We start from the raw sequence: 14,199 nt of genomic DNA, 5'->3' as shown, positions 1-14,199 counted from the left end.
AGAATTTTGGTTATTTTAGGAACATGTAGCAGTTTTTGTAACAAGAACTTCCTAGAACTCAAATCAATTTTAAAATGGGATTTTCAATAGAAATTATTTGCAAACTTGTTCCGTTTCCCACAATTACTTGTTCTGAGCCTTCATAGCTTTTATTGTTCATCACATTTTAAAAATTTGGAATCATATGGTGTATAGCACCAATGTCCAAATACCAGTTTTGATCATAGTTAGTGGATAGTATTTATAGAGCACTCAAGTGAGCCTGTGGCTGTGACCGGGCTTCTGTATGCTCATAACCTGATCTTAAATTCTATCTTTCATTTTCACATGACGAATCATACCTGAACCAGCATCTGCGAGCTATGTGGCCAACCTTATCACATAGCTGGCAAATAGTCTGCTACTTCCACCATCATATCGTCTTTTATTTTGACCGCCACTATTAAATCTTCTATCATTGTCATAGATTCCTCCCTCAGATCTTCCTTATGATCTTCTTTCATTGCTAGAGAAACCACCTTTCATCATTCTTCCACCTCATCCTCTAAAGTCACCCATGAAATGCCCTCGACCTCCATAACTTTTTGAATACTGAGCTACATTTGCTTGAATTAACATATCTGACCTCCTGAATCTTTTCATCATACTTTCATGTGCAAGAAGTAAAGACTCTAACTCTTCAACCGAGACACTAGACGATCGCGAAACTAGAGATGTAATCAATGGTCCATATTCCTCCGTTAAGCCATTGAGTACGATACTGACATAGTCACTTTTCCTGAATGGTTCTCTAACTGAGGCTAACGTATTTATTGTTTATTTAATTTCTAATAAATAGCTACTGGCAGAACTTCCAATTTTAATGCTACTTAGTTTGTTTTTTAATTGCAGAATTCTTACTCTAATTTGTGACACAAAGTGATCTTCAAACTTTCTCCATACCTGATATGTGTACAAGCAACCTACCATTCGGGTAGTGAAAGGCTTGGTCATTGATGCCAACAACCAAGATTTGAGCAGAGCATCTTGCCACTTTTACCTCGCAAATTCTGGATTCTTTTCTCCTGAAATTGTGTACTAAGCTGGAATACCTTCTCATGTGATGTGTGCTAACAGATCGTGTTCTTCGATTGTCGATTCTGATTGATCTTTTCATTGGAAAAAGTTGTCTTCATCAAGTTTCATCGAAATCAGTAAGGATGTGAAGTTAGGTTCGTGCTGAACATGAGCTTCAGCTATTCCTGTATTTACCTCTATGACGATTGAACGAACCACAACTCTAATACCATTTAACGTATCAGTGCCTAATTGAAAGAGAAGAACAGGTGTAGTAGAATTGGAAAAAGAAGAGAGAATTAAAGAAGAAGCGAGAAGGGTTTCACTGATTTGGTAAAGGTGAATTGAACTATTATAGCACGCTTTGTAACTAACAACTGGCTATATATATTGAGCCTAATGACAACTAACTTGTAACTATTCTAACTGAGAGAGTGTGTAACTAACTCTGTTGACTCAGCTTGGCTTAACTAATTCAGTTTCAATTAACCATTACTCTATCAGAGAAGAAAAATGTATATAAAATGTTACCGAAATGCCACGTCAGCATGTTTGGCGCAAAAATGCATCCTGTTATAAAATAATATAATGATTTGTTGTTGATAAAATTGTAATATGTAAGTTAAACTTATTGTGTGACTTAAAATATGTTCATACTTAGTTTAAATATTATTTTTTAGGTAGTTTAGACCAAGTTTATTGTGATCCGAAAGTAATAATAATTTCTCAAATTTAAAGTTGGATAAGAATCTCAAAAATATATCTAATTAATATTTAGGATCAGATTTAAACCAAAACAAATTTAATTTTCACCTAATTCTTGTACATTTTTAAATAAAAAAGAAGGTCCCTTCTTTTTTTTCTACCTTTTTTTGAATTATTTTTTAAAGAATAACATTTATATTATTATTCATATATGTTTTTTACACCTTTTTATAAATATTTTTCTTTCATCTCTTACCAATTATTTTTAATATTAAAATAAAAATAAAAAATATAAAAATTAATGCATATAACATTCTTGTTAATTTTATTATAACAATACTGTTATAAAGTAACTAAATAAATAAATAAGAAAGAGGTAATAAATATAAAATAAAGAAAATATAATTAGATAGCTCTAGTAGTAATGTTCACTAGAATTACTATATCAATATAATAGATATAATTATGTATTGAATAATATTAAAATAAAGTATATAAGAGAGAGAATAGTAAAAGAGAGAGAGAGAATGTTGTTGTTATTGATGTATGTCATCAGAGGCTTAAGCCTCTATTTATACACATATGGAACATTATTTTTCCACACTTCATTTATTGAAAACAAAAATTTCCTTCATTGAGAAACTGAGCCGCCCATATAATAATGGGTATCCAACTCAGCTTCTTATCACAATACTCCCCTTGGATGACCATTTAGGATTATTGCCTCGTTAAAACCTTACTAAAGAAAAATCCAGTGGAAAAAAAAACCTTAGTGAAGGAAAAAGAATACAATATCCTTTGTGATGGGGGCTGCCTCATTAAAAACCTTGTCAAGAAAAACCCAATGGGAAAAAAACTTTACCAAGGAAAAAAGAGTACAGTCTCCCCCTCTTGCCGACATCATCGGCGCATCCAATCTCATGTACCAATCTTTCAAAGGAGGATTTTGGGAGTGACTTTGTAAACAAATCTGCCAGATTGTCACTTGAGCGGATCTGTTGGACATCAATTGTCCCTTGATTTTGAAGATCATGAGTGAAGAAGAATTTGGGAGAAATATGCTTTGTTCTGTCACCTTTGATATATCCGCCTTTAAGTTGAGCAATATATGCTGTATTATCTTCAAACAGGACAGTTGGAGCTATGTTATGGTCAATCAATCCACATGATGACAGAATATATTGAACCAGGCTCCTCAGCCAAAAACATTCGCGACTAGCTTCATGAATTGCTAGTATTTCAGCATGATTAGAGGAGGTTGCTGTTATCGTCTGTTTCGTAGACCTCCATGATATAGTTGTTTCACCATATGTGAACAGGTATCCTGTTTGAGATCTCCCTTTATATGGATCAGACAAGTATCCAGCATCTGCATAGCCAACTAATTGTGACTTGGATCCATAGGGATAAAACAATCCCATATCAACCGTTCCATGAAGATATCGAAATATTTGTTTGATTCCACTCCAATATCTTCTGGTTGGAGAGGAACTATATATTGCTAGTAGGTTCACAGCAAATGATATATCGGGTCGTATATTATTAGCAAGATACATTAGCGCTCCAATGGCACTAAGATATGGTACTTCTGGACCAAGGATATCTTCATTTTCTTCTTTAGGACGGAATTGATCATTTTTCACATCCAAAGATCTTACGATCATTAGGGTACTCAAGGGATGTGACTTATCCATATAAAATCTTTTCAAGATCTTCTCTGTGTATGTTGTTTGATGAATAAAGATCCCATCTTTTGTATGCTCGATCTGTAGGCCGAGACAAAATTTAGTCTTTCCTAGATCTTTCATCTCAAACTCTTCTTTTAGAGTTTTTATAATTGTTGGAATCTCTTCAGGAGTCCCAATGATATTTAAATCATCAACGTACACAGCAATTATAATGAATCCAGATGTAGATTTCTTTATGAAAACACATGGACAGATATCATCATTCTTGAATCCATTTTTTGCCAGATACTCAGTAAGACGATTATACCACATTCGTCCAGATTGTTTTAGACCATATAAAGATCTTTGCAATTTGGCTGAGTATAAACCTTGCGCATATTCATTGGATGGTTTAGATATCTTTAGTCCTTCAGGAACTTTCATATAGATATCCCGATCTAATGAGCCGTATAAATAGGCTGTTACCACATCCATTAAATGCATATGCGGATAAACTGACCAAATAACGCAATGTTATCGCATCCACTACTGGGGAATACGTTTCTTCATAATCTATACCGGGCCTTTGTGAAAAACCTTGTGCCACAAGTCGGGCTTTGTAGCGCACAATTTCATTTCTCTCATCTCGTTTTCTCACAAATACCCATCGGTATCCAACAGGTTTACATCTTCAGGTGTACGGACTACAGGTCCAAAGACTTCACGTTTTGCAAGTGAGTCTAACTCAGCCTTCATGGCTTCTTTCTATTTTGGCCAATCATTCCTTTGTCGACATTCTTCGACTGATCTTGGCTCAAGATCCTTACATTCATGCATGATATTCAATGCCACATTATATGCAAATATTTCATTGACAATTATCTTATTTCGGTCCCATTTCTCTCCTATAAAGACATAATTTATCGAGATCTCGTCATTTTCACAATTTTCAGGTACCTGAACGTCTTCTGGCGTTAACATTATATTAGAATTTTGGACAACTACAGGTGTCTCTACAATGTCTTTTTCAACAGGAATCGTATTTTTCTCTTTTCTCTTTCGAAAATTTTTATCTTTGGAACCGACAGGCCTGCCACGCTTCTGGCGTGTATTTGCTTCAGTGGCTATTTGTCCTACTGGGACATCAATTCGAATTGGGATATTTTTCGCCCTGCCACGCTTCTGGCGTAAATTTGCTTCAGTGGCTACTTGTCCTACTGGGATATCAATTCAAATTGGGGCATTTTCTGCTGGTATATAAGATTTAGTTATCCTCTTTGTATCGAAAAATGCATCAGGTAATTCATTTGCTATTCTTTGTAAATGTATAATCTTTTGAGCTTCTAGTTCGCATTGCCCTGATCGAAGATCTAAATGCATCAACGATGATGCATTCCAATTAAGTTCCTTTTCAGGAAGCTTATTCTCTCCCCCTAATGTTGAAAATTTTGATTCATCAAAATGACAATCCGTAAACCGGGCTTTAAATACATCTTCAGTTTGTATCTCAAGATACCTCACTATAGAGGGAGAATCATATCCAACATATATCTCCAATTTTCTTTGGGGTCCCATTTTGGTGCGATTGGGTGGTACAATGGAAACATATATCGCACACCCAAATATTCTTAAATGGGAAACATTTGACTGCTGGCCAAAAGCTAATTGCATAGGAGAGAACTGATGGTAACTCGTTGGCCTTAAATGAATAAGTGCTGCGGCATGTAAAATAGCATGCCCCCAAACCGAGGTTGGGATATTTGTTCTCATAAATAAGGGTCTAGCAATTAATTGGAGACGTTTAATAAGTGATTCTGCTAACCCATTTTGTGTGTGAACATAAGCTACTGGATGTTCAACACTTATTCCATTAGCCATACAATAAGCATCAAAGGCTTGGGAAGTAAATTCACCAACATTATCAAGGTGAATTGATTTGATTGGATTTTCTGGAAATTGTGCCTTTAATCGAATAATTTGAGCCAGTAGTCTCGCAAACGTCAGGTTGCGAGAAGACAATAAGCACACATGTGACCATCTCGAAGATGCGTCTATCAGGACCATAAAATATCTGAAAGATCCACATGGTGGATGAATAGGTCCACATATATCACCTTGAATCCTTTCTAGGAATTCAGGGGACTCAAATCCAATCTTTACTGGTGATGGCCTTAAAATTAACTTTCCATGAGAACATGCAGCACAACAAAATTCACTAGTTTTAAGAATCTTCTGGTTCTTTAGTGAATGTCCATGAGAGTTTTCAATAATTCTCCTCATCATGGTTGTTCCCGGATGACCCAATCTATCATGCCAAATTATGAATTCATTTGGGCTAATAAACTTCTGGTTTACAATGGCATATGATTCAATTGCACTAATCTTGGTATAATACAATCCAGATGAAAGTGAGGGTAACTTTTCTAATATAACCTTCTTATTTGAATCATGAGTTGTGATACATAAATACTCATGATTTTCCTCATTCATTGTCTCAACGTGATATCCATTTCGGCGAATATCTTTGAAACTCAACAAGTTCTTCAGGGACTTGGTAGATAATAGTGCATTATTTATTATAAATTTTGTTCCTCCAGGAAACAAAATTATAGCTCTTCCGGAGCCTTCTATCACATTGCTTGAGCCAATAATAGTATTAACATACTCTTCTTTTAGCACAAGATTGGTAAAATATATATCACTTTTAAGAATAGTGTGCGAACTTGCACTATTCGCAAGGCAAATATTTTCAGAATATGTCCTTGCCATTTTTCTTCAAAGACAAATGATAATAATAATAAAATGAGTAGAAGTACATGCACAGTAAAATTATTCACATGAATATTTAACAAACACATACACATATCAAACTATTCCATCATTGATCAAATAGCCAATATTTCCTTCAGAATCCTTAAAGAAATTAGATACATCATAATGAGTGGTAGAATTTTCATCATTTGAAATAAAAATTGTTTCCTTTCCTTTGTCATCCTTTTTCAAAGATGCTTGATAAAGATCAACTAGGTGCCTTGGGGTACAACAGGTACGTGACTAATGGCCCTTTCCACCACAACGGAAGCATTTATCCTCAATTGATATACTTTGCCCATTATTTCTTTCTTTATCCCACTTCTGGTGAGATTCTTTCTTGTGAAAATAATTTCTTTTCCTTCCATAATTTTTCTCGTTATCAAAATCTTGCTATTTACCTCTTATAGGGTTATAATTTGCCGCATTTGCTTCAGGAAATGGGGTGGCGCCAGCTGGGCGCGCTTCATGATTTCTTAAGAGCAACTCATTGTTGCGTTCAGCAACAAGAAAACAAGAAATTAGCTCAGAATATTTTTTAAATCATTTTTCTCGATTGCTACTGCAGGAGCACATTCGAGATATTGAAGGTCGAGAAATTTTTCTCAAACATATCGGGCTTAAGGAAGTATTTGATGATTGTACCCATCTTCAAGGTCTTTCCACAGATCTGCAGGATCTTTTAATGTGGGATATTCATTTTCAATCATACTTCAAGATGGCGACGAAGGAAAATCATAGATTTGGCTTTATCCTTCTGGGATGTATTATTTTAAGCCTTAATGGTATCTCCAAGATCCATTAAATTAAGATGGATTTTAGCATCTAGTATCCATGATAAATAATTGTTTCCAAATATATCAAAAGCATTATATTCAAGATGAGAGAGTTTCGATATAATGAAAATTTGTTACCTGGAGTCTTCCTAAAATTTCGTTAGAGCATCGTGCTGATAACGTGTTATAAAATAACTAAATAAATAAATAAGAAAGATGTAACAAATATAAAATAAAGAAAATATAATTAGATAGCTCTAGTAGTAATGTTCACTAGAATTACTATATCAATATAATAGATATAATTATGTATTGAATAATATTAAAATAAAGTATATAAGAGAAAGAATAATAAAAGAAAGAGAAAATGTTATTGTTATTGATGTATGTCATCAGAGGCTTAAGCCTCTATTTATACACATATAAAACATTGTTTTTCCACATTTCATTTATTGAAAACAAAAATTTCCTTCGTTAAAAAACTGAACCGTCCATATAATAATGGGCATTCAACTCAGCTTCTTATCACAATAAATATAACAAGCGAAAAAGAATTAATTTGGAACAAAAAAGTTCTTGGGATCTGTATTGGGGACCAAAGACTATGTTCCTAAATATATATTTTCTGTCTATACACACATGTATGTGTTGATTATGCTCTTAAAGCTAGAGATTGCATCTATGGGTAAGCATATCATTTACGAATATCAAATTGATTGGTCAAACTTAGCAATCTTTATTAATTAAAATTAATTATCAATTATGGTAAAGTGCTTATTGAACCATACCATATATAATAATAACATTGTAATCTGATTAATTAATTTGTAAGTCATAACGGCTTGTATATGTTGCCATGTGTCAGACCCTTCTTTTTCTTGCAGCAGGAGTTCTTGTCTCTTTTCTTCTTACTTAAATATTGTTATTGTTGAAGTAGAATGTATAGAAGGCACATGAAAATAATCCAGTGCTTGATTTTATTCTATAATAGTGGGTTATTATTGTTATTAGTTTGTGATCAACGAAATTGAAATCACAATAACAAAGATTCTCAATCAAGTGGTTGGGAATTGCGAGGCCCACACTAGATGGAGTTGACAGACGGTCATAATTTCTTGATGACATCTACCACATGGACCCTCATGATTGGTAGGATTTCTGATTTAATTTCTTTAGGAGGAGTTACAACTTCTGCAATCTGCATAACTTTCAGGCAATAATTAAATACGTTAATAATTTAAATTTGATTAAATATGATAATATTTATTGATTTTAAATTATAAAATTAATCATTAATAATACATATAACATATATAATAAGAATAAAATTAAATACATTCCTATATAATCATATCTAGATGTATATGAATGCATTTAAAAAATAATTTTTATTACAACACAATTAGATAAAAAAAGATACATCCATCTACCAGACAAGTGGTACATAAGTATCATGCATATTCAAAATATGTTCGAATGCGGACATGTTATTTCAACGAAATGTTTTTTTGTTTTTTGTTTTTTGGTTTTTTTTTTTTTTGTAATTTTTAGGTTTAAAGTTATATTTCAACCGTGCTTAAAATTTCATTAATTAATAATTAAATAAAGAGATAGTTAATATAATGTTTGATTTTTTTTTATAATAACACGTTTTCGTAAAACGAAAAACTACTTGGAAACTAAATAATGGGAAACTATGATATGCCAAGAGAAAAAAGATTTTATTTGTTGTGAAATAAAAGAATCTCTCAACTGTACGGGTAAATTTGGAAAGTAACAAAACCATTGAATAATCAACTAATTGTTGGAATAAATTAATTTCAATATCTCAGATCATCCATATTGAATCATTAAAAATATATATCATACTCGAATGCGGAAGCGTACCTGAATTTATAAACATAAATCATACGACCGGAAGAGTTTGGATCTTGTGGTTCTTTCGATCTTCCTCAACCAAAGCCTTCTGTATTCCTAGGAGGCTGAATCGCAACTCTTTTGATGGGGAAAGAGCAACAAAGGCGGCTTTGGTATCTTGGGGACTGAAACCCTGAAAGTCTATTTATATTTGAGTATGTCACCCATTAAACCCTTAAGCTCAAATAAAATAGTATCTAAATCCCAAAAGATAATATATCTAAAATCCAAAAAGATAATTATCTAAGGAACAAAAGATAATATCCGATTTTATTCTCATTTAATTCCAAATCAAAAGTAATAATGACTTAGGGAAAAGCTCTACATACAAGCGATTAGGGCTTGTAAGCATTACAAGTCAATTAACCCCTAACCCCCCAAAACACGCTGCAAGTGCTACGTCCCTTACACGCGCTATATATCTCCTTCTTTCCAAATTTGCTCGTTCTTCTTCTCGCGCGTCTTCCCCTGCTTTTTCGATCGTTCTTTTCTCCTCCTTTCTCACTGGTTTGTTCTTCGTCATTGACGTTAGTTCCTCTCTCTGTAACTCCAGCTTCGTTTTCTTTTCGATTTTCTGGTTTCTGAAATCAAAGTTTGAACTCGTTTTGAAGATAATGGATGATTCAACCTTAGGATGTGAGAAATTACATTACGAGAGAAATGCGAGAAGCGTGGGTGTGCTTAAAGACTTATTTGATAGGAATTGGAATGATTTTCTGCTGAATTTTGGTCTTGTGGACAACAAGTGGCTTTCAGGTAATGTTTGTTTAAAATCTGCAGCAGAGGTGTAAATTTAATTTTTTTTCGGGTGTATTTAGAGTTTGTGTTTGGGTGTATTCTGCAGATCTCTATGAAGACCGTCATATATGGATTCCAATCTATCTGGATCACCACTTCTGGGCAGGGATGAGAATCACACAAAGGAATACAGCAGAGAGAGTTTAATTATTGAAAGAAATTTTACAATAAACTGGATTATAATTGGAAAATTTTTATAGCATGTGTTCAATTTGTTACAGGACTATATAACATTTATATTAATCAGTGTCAATATTCTTAGAATCTATCTGACAATTTGGTGATGCACCCTTAGCGGCGGGATGTGCATCAGGCCACCAAATCCCAAATCCCTAACAATTGTTTTCTTCTCCTCGCTCATGTTTCTGAATTTCTCACTTAACAAATGTGTTGCACACTTAAGGTCTTTGATTTGCTGTAAACAAAGCAAAATTATAGTCAGATATATTTCTATTATATAAAACTGATTTCATCTAAGACATATATTTGTTCTTACATTTTTTTCAGCTTGGTTTCTGCCTGCCATTTTTTCTGAAATGAAAAATACACCCATAGATATCAATCAGATATCACTCAAACATGGATTAATATACAAGGTCAAGCAACATTACCAGGTCAAGCAATATACACCCATGGACAAGCAAATATTAGAACAGTTGCAACTGTTGACTATATTACAGTATATCAGTTCAGAAATATACACCCAACAAATTATGCTACATACACCCAACAAAATACTCAATATACACCCACCAAATTACGCAATATACTCCCAAAAATTAGTTACCAGAAGAACTAGAACAACAAGAACAGTAACACCTAGAACAACTAAGAAGAACAGAATAACCTAGAAGCAAGAATAATAATAAAACCTAGAACAAGTAGAACATTAAAAACTGTAAAATGAGACCTAGAATATGAAGAACAGTAAAACCTAGAAGAACGTAGAAGAATAGTAAAACCTAGTTCTTCGTTTCGAAATGTGAAAAATATACAATATGAGTAAAATAGTAATGTAACGTACCTTGAGTATTATAACTTCGTTTTTTCTGGAGATTGTTGATCGAGAGTTCTATGTTGTGGAAAATACATAATTAATATATGTATTGCCCACAAACAAATTAGAAAATTAAAATAATTTCCTAACACTAATAACTATTTTAGATATATAATTTTAAAAATATTTTAAATATCTCTTTTTTTTATTTGTTAGGTTTAGAACATTTTGTTTTTTTAAGTTTTCGTTGTTCTTTTTTCAATAACTTTAAATTTTTATTTTGTTTGACTTTAAATTTTTTTAATATTTTAGATATTTTTTTATTAAGTTTCATATATTTTTGTTGAGTTAGATTTTAGATATTTTTTTAATAATTTAAATTTTTTCTATAATTTTTTGGACGTTTCTTTTAAATGGAGAGACAAAAAAAAAGGTATGATGACAGACGGCAAGGCACCTGCGGACGTAATGACGACAACAATGGATCCAATTTTAGAAAAAAACATATGAAACTTCTAAAATTTAAACATTTGAAATGTAGGTATAAAAAACATCTCAAACGATACATTCGTTTTTAATAATTTATTTTTATTTATTTTAAATTGTATATTCTCAAGAAAATATTCGATACCTTTAAAATTTAAACATTCAAAATTTAATATAAGAAGCATATGAAATGATGTCTTTCTTTTTGAATAGTTTTCTTTTATTTATTTATATTGTACATTCTTTAAAAAAAATATTTGAAACTTCTAAATTTTAAATATTTAAATTTCAAGAATAAGAAGCATCCAAAAATAATATGTTCTTTTTTACTATAATTAAAAGAATTTTTATTGTGTTCATATTTTGGATTTTTTAGTTAGGTTTTGAATAATCTTTTATAATGATTTTGGATGTTTCTTTTTATTAGGTTTTAATTGTTTCTTTTTGTTAGGTTTTAGATGTTCTTTTAACAATAATTTTAGAGTATTTATCCATTTTAATTACCAAATAATTTTGGATCAAATACTTTAGTCCCCAACTAAAATTAATTACTTGATTGGTTTCTAAGAATTAATTCAGTCAGTCACTTAGGTCCTTTACTCCGTTAACTCTAACGGAGGATAAAATGGTTTCTGACAACTCTAATGGGGGATAAAATGATCCCAAACCCCCTCTGTTTGGAAACGACACTGTTCTCCTCCAATTTCCATCATATCTCGCATAACCTTAATAGTCTAACACTGCAACTTCAAGCTACACAATGCACATTCTGCAACTTCAATGTTCACAAGAAGAAAAATTCTCAACTTGTTATTAACTAATTCATACTTAGAAAACTAATGACTATGTCTCTCAAGGACATGTCGTCTTTGATAGATCTCATGAATCTAAAAAACAAGTTTGATTTGTTAAGATCCGTCGTCATCGTCGCCATCTCCCTCCTCCTCTGTCCTATCATCTCCATGGCCACGTTGTCCACCACTCCAATCGCTTCCTTTAGCTTCTTTTCCGAACCAATGTTCAGTAATTGTTTCAGTTTTCATATGAGCAGCGACGGTGATAATGCTCGCTGTACTGATAGCTAAGATGCAAGGTCGAAATTCTCTGCTAGCTTAAACTCCGGGAGAGAAGGAATGAAGCACTCGAGGTTCATTTCAAATGAGAATTTGCATATGATGTCGAAGGAGATTCTTCTCATGAGGTCCTAATGTCCATCAATCTATATTGCTTGCCGGAGAATGGAGAAAGGCATGCCCTTGGAGTAGTTATGGAACTTGGTCTTGAGGATGTGGTGGACGTTGTCAGGGTTGAAGGTGATGTTGTTATCAAGGACGTGGAGATGGATGTTTTTGATGGGTGAAGTACGGAGGTGGGTGTATTAGTCACAGAGATTTGGGAAGTGTGTGGTCCATGACATGTTGAGGTAGGTGCGACACGCGTGTCAATTACACCATGGCTTGGTCTTGGATTTGAAGAGGAGGAAGGAGTAGATGGAGAAGAAGACTGTGAATGTGAAAAAGGGGAGTATGAATGTTAGGGTTATGCAAGATACGATAGAAATTGGGAGAGAACGACGTCCTTTCCGAATAGAGGGGGACAGGGATCATTGTTCCCCGTTAGAGTTATCAGTGATTATTTTGTCTTCTGTTAGAGTTGATGGAGCAAATGACTCAAATAACTGACAGAATTAATGGTTAGAAATCAATCAAGTAATTAATTTTAGATAGAGACTAAAATGATAAATACTCATAATTTTAGATGTTTATTTTTATTTGATTTTAGATATTTTTTATTTTAGATTTTTGTATTTAATTTTAAATGTTTTTGTTGATTTATTTGTAGTCCAACTAATAATTTAATGTTATTGATTGAGGATGGTTAAAAGAATTCAAATAATCAATTGTTGTTAATCAGTAACTTCAAACCCGTCATCCGCCATTAGTTTTTTGCCACATGTATTCTAAACTTTCTTATTCGATATATATACTACAAATACTACAAAGGGTTTGAGTTTGTTCAATTTACAAGATAAAAGATAAAAAAAAGTTTTTCTTTTCGCTGCAAACCTTAATAAAATATAGTAATTATTTGAGAAACATTAACATAACGAATTTGACACCGCCTTCATTTGGGTTTACAATTAAAAACAAGAGGGTTCAATGCAGCATTGTGTAATAAGTAATTGATAATCCGCCCTTAGTTTTGTAGCCACCTGATTTCAGAATATTAACTCTATCATTACTACCACGGATATGTGGAGTCATAGACCCACAATTTCACGGAGACACAAAGCGGAAAAATAAATTTTAAATAATCTCACAACTAAAATCTAATTTATATACAATCAAACTTTATAAATATTATGATATAATCCAACATAATTCATAATTATAATCAAACTAAACTTATATTTATAATTAAAATATGAATACAAATATAAAAATAAATGTTGTTGATTTTTTTTTACGACTAAAATGTTGTCATATTATGAAAATTTCTGGTTGTTATATCATAAAATGTTTAATTATTATTTTATAAAATATTTAATTATTTTAATAGTTCATTATTTTGTTAAAAAAATGTGTGAAATATGTATAAATGAGTATTAAAAATACAATTATTTATATAAATTTAATTTAAATTTTTAGAAAAAGTAGTATCATGACATAGTATTAAAAATTTTATGATAAAAAAATTTAGAGTTTGATTTTTGTTAGACTACAAAAGAAAAAAATTTAGCATATGACAAATTAGAAGAGAGAAAAAAAGTTATGCAAAAAAAAAAAAATTCAAGTAAATCCAAAAGAAACTCCTATTTAAAAGAGTTATATTAAAAATATAATCATTCACATATATATCTATTCCTATCAATTTAACTTTTTAGCAAAAATAATTTCATGATAACAAGTAAATCTTAAAAAAGGTCCTTTATTATTATTAAATTGCTGATAAAACTACACACACAATTTGTTAACGCCAAAATTAC

The 14,199-nt window shown here is 32.0% G+C and overlaps 1 long non-coding RNA gene across 1 annotated transcript; it reads right to left on the bottom strand.

Annotated features, from left to right (window-relative positions):
- Positions 1–10,123: 10,123 nt before the first annotated feature.
- Positions 10,124–10,810, bottom strand: LOC148576066 (uncharacterized). Its single transcript, XR_015902656.1, has 3 exons — positions 10,755–10,810; positions 10,227–10,261; positions 10,124–10,145 (listed from the first exon to the last, which is right to left on the bottom strand). It is a non-coding gene; the product is annotated as an uncharacterized LOC148576066 (long non-coding RNA).
- Between the last annotated feature and the right edge of the window lie 3,389 nt (positions 10,811–14,199).

The sequence above is a fragment of the Arachis ipaensis genome, chromosome B1, assembly GCF_059453495.1.
Source record: "Arachis ipaensis isolate K30076 ecotype BB chromosome B1, ASM5945349v1, whole genome shotgun sequence".
Lineage (NCBI taxonomy): Eukaryota > Viridiplantae > Streptophyta > Magnoliopsida > Fabales > Fabaceae > Arachis > Arachis ipaensis.
Note: the sequence above shows the minus strand (reverse complement) of the source record. Positions and strands in the feature narration are given on the sequence as shown.